At 42.1% G+C, this 3,978-nt stretch overlaps 1 pseudogene; it reads left to right on the forward strand.

The window, feature by feature from the left end:
* Positions 1-2,025: 2,025 nt before the first annotated feature.
* LOC145096559 (5S ribosomal RNA) lies at positions 2,026-2,144 on the forward strand (annotated as a pseudogene).
* Positions 2,145-3,978: the final 1,834 nt, after the last annotated feature.

Consider the following 3,978-nt stretch of genomic DNA (forward strand, 5'->3'; position numbering starts at 1 on the left):
TGGAGTCTATCTGAAACATGCTTTAGCCAAGATATTAGACTATAGTAATTTAACTCCAGAGACATTTCCATGTCTCTTTTAGTAGTTGGATCATGTTATTGACCAACCAACGATACCTCGGCTTGAACGAAAAACATCTTGAGACCGTCCTACGAACTTACTTCCACTCATTAATAGGACCGCATCATAGGGATGTAGGTCAAATCTTCGCGAACATACTTCCAATCCGTACTAGGACTGCATCATAGGGATGTAGGTCAAACTTTCGAGATCATACTCTTACTCTTTACTTGAGCAGTCGAAGTACACCTAGGGTCAACCAAAAATCGCTCACAAAATCCTTATCTTTCGTGTTATAGAATCATGTCGTATCCGGAAACAGTCAGCCGAACAACGAAACCCCTGCCTTTCCTATGGACGTTGCTACTTTCCAAGCCGCAGTTACAGCTGCCGTGATGGCTGCCGTGACAACTGTCCTTGCAAACCGTAACACTGTCAACACAAACAAGACTAATAAAGGAGTTGACAATCCCGATCGTGGTAACGATCCGAGAATCAACAAATAGTAACAGTCGCCACCGCCTAAAACAACAACTCGGAGTGCAAGAAACGAAAATGTCAAGCCCAAGTGTAACACAAGCGATTTCAGAGAATTGCCATGCAAAAACAACAAGTGGAAACCTCTGCCATCCTAGTACCGAGCAGACCATATAAAGGAACACTCCCGAAGTGCGACCGGTGCAACTATCACCACAAGGGAATTTGTCGAGTATGAAAATGCATTAATTGCAAAAAGATGGGGCACATTGCTCGTTTCTATAGAACTACCTCCACCACTGGAGCAAGCCTAGTTTGTTATAGTTGTGGTGAGGCAGGGCACTATTACAGAAATTGTCCAAAAGAGAAGATCAACGAAAGCAACCGGGTCCCCATAACTCCTACTCGACACTTCACTTCCACCACCAATGTTGGTGATGTCCGGATATGTCACCAATGCGGTGAAATTGGACACCTCAAGAAGGATTGCCCGATAGCGAAGAACTCTGGCGCAGATGGGAAGATTCTCAGGATCACAGCTGCAGGAGAACCTGCTCCGGACCCACGTTAATGTAATTAAGGCGTTTCGTTGTAACAGACTTATAAACCATCCCAAAACTAGTGCAACTAGAGTCTTATCTTTTGTGAGATCCCGTCGGTATAGGGATGCTCGTGCTGCGTATACTTGTCTTTTGTAGTATACCTTGTTCGCAGCAATAGTCTTGTAGTAAGTCTAAAGTACTGTAACTCTATTGATGGTTGCACGGTTGTGTTTTGTCTGTAACGCCTTATGTTCAAATCTAATGTCTTTAAGTTCCCTTATGATTCCGACATTACCATACGACTAGATTCAATTTGATCCGCACAATACCAGCTTCATATGTACATCTCTTTCTCCGTAAACGTCTTTTTAACGAAGCCGTCATTTCAAAACTCGGAAGTATATCTGCTTAGAGTACCTCATGTTTCTTATCCTTTCTGAAGAAGCCTCAGCAAACCTCCCCGAAGTACCACTCGTACAATATGTCAAGTTCAATCCAAAGATTCATACGGTTGATCTATCACTGAAGAATGTATACATAGGGGCGTTATATAATCAAGATTCTACAAGTTTAGAATTGATGATTCCACTTTAACTTCCTTTCCTGATTGGGATGGGAACGTAAAGAAGAATCAGTTATTCGACTATCTTTTCAATCTTAATTATATACGACTTGTATACACGAGATTGTGATCGTTGAATCATGTATGAATTCTAATATGAACTTCTGGATGAAGACTACCCAAGACTACGAGTGAACACATCATCATGCGAACAAACTTAGGACCCAATACGACTCCCGTTAACCAATCGCCCTACGGTCTCACACCAACGGAGATACAAGAACTGTTCAGACAACTTAACGACTACTCAAAAATAGAATGATAAGACCAAGCTCCTCACCTTTGAGAGCTCTATCCTTATTCTTCAAGAAGACAGACTTCAGTGGGTGCGATCATACCAGCAATAATGCACCGGATCCCATCAGAACTCCGTAGTTAAGCGTGCTTGGGCGAGCGTAATACTAGGATGGGTGATGCCTTGGGAAGTCCTCGTGGTGCATACCTTGAGAGGACTTCCATTAGAAATCATTACCTTCTGCCACACATAGATGAATTGGTTGGCCCACCGCAAGGAACTATTTACCTTTCAGAAATGGACCGAGATCCGAATATTAGTAGTTTCGAGTGTTAGGGAAGGATTTCCTGAAGACTACCCTCCGAACTCGATGCGGACACTTCGAGTCTGTAGTGATACCCCTCGGATTGGACCAATACGCCCGTAGCATTCATGAGTTTAATGAATAGGGTACGCCATTCTTACTTGGATCAGTTCGTCATTCTCTTTGTAGATGATTTACTTTTCCACTCTATTAGTAAGAAGGAAACCATGGAAACATTTCCCTCGGAGAAACTATTCGCGAAGTTCTCTAAACACGAGTTTTGGAATTGAAGAGTCAAATTCCTAAGACATACTATTAGTGATGTGGAAATTCTTGGGTACTCTTTCAATTTATCAAAACCGTTGAGAATTTGTCGACACCGAAGACGCCGACAGAAATTTGCCAAATTCTAGGTCTTGCAGACCTACTGTCGTAGTCCATTCAGAACTCCACGCAAATTACAGAAACCCTTACGACTTTGACCCAACAGAGGGTGGCCCTTGACTGGAAAGTTAAGCAAGAAAAAGAAACCTTGGAATTCCAAGTGAGAGACCAAATTCTTGAGGAAGTGTCGCTCTGGGAATGGCTTAATATGCTTCGTAAAGCATGGAAAGCTAAATCCGAGATTCTTACTAGAATTGGTCCTGTATCTCACTAACTAGAACTACTCCGCGAGCGTAGTAACGTACATTTTACCCTTCATGTCTCGATCTTGAAACCGTACCTTTCCGTTAGGACTCTCGTAAGTCCACTCGATGAGATCAAGATTAACGAGATCCTCGCCTTCGTGGAAGAACCGTAGTGACCCTCAACCGAGTGGTCAAATGGACGAGGCAAACGCCGTCACCCATTAGTGAAGGTTCGTTGGGATACCAACCGAGGACCCGAATTCACTTATGAGCGCGAGGACCAATCGATTAGGAAGTTCCCACCTCATGACTCGATCATTCATACCTACTTCCTTACCTAAATTCTAATTTCGGGACGAAATTCCCTCTAACAGGGGATGATGTGACAACCCGAAATTTCTATTATGTACAAAAAATATCAAGTCAATAGAAGTTAGAACAGTTGCAGTAAATTTTCAGACTTTTAGTATAAGTTTGCGTATTTCAGGATTTACACTTAAAGAGATATCAGGAGAGAGGATGCACTAGGGTATTGTGCAACTATGTTATTCCAAAACTCTATGATATTAGAGTTTACTGCCTGAATAAAATATTTTCTGCCAAAAACCCCAGGGGTATATATATGGTGCTTAGCCATGTTTATTCATTTGTTCCATTTCCAACTAGAGAAAAGCCAAATTCTCTCTCACAGATCTTCGGCCTTTGGTCCCAAATCATGAGTACTTCTATCTAAGTGTATTATAGGGCTTGATATGTGTCTAGTAACAATGAAATCATAAGAAACCAACAAGATCAAAGAGTTTATGGCCCAAGAACACCTTGGACCATAAACCCTTCTTTAAGGGCCAAAAGTGTGCCCTAGTCCCTTCCTTTCATTATGAAACTAGCCTAGACTCGTACCCTAATGTGTGTGAGACCTAAAAACACCAAAAACACCATTTCCATGAGAGATTACGGCCGTAATCTCTAAGGGATTTGGTTCTAGGGCCGTGAACTCCTCAAAGGAGTTAAAGAGTGCCCTAATCTCTTCCAAAGACTTTGCTATCAAGTAGAAATGCTTCTTAGGGTCTTGTAAAGCCTCAAAACATCAAATGGTCAAGGAAGTATGA

The sequence above is a fragment of the Lactuca serriola genome, chromosome 3, assembly GCF_051521515.1.
Source record: "Lactuca serriola cultivar US96UC23 chromosome 3, Lser_US96UC23_V15, whole genome shotgun sequence".
NCBI classification, from domain to species: Eukaryota; Viridiplantae; Streptophyta; class Magnoliopsida; order Asterales; family Asteraceae; genus Lactuca; species Lactuca serriola.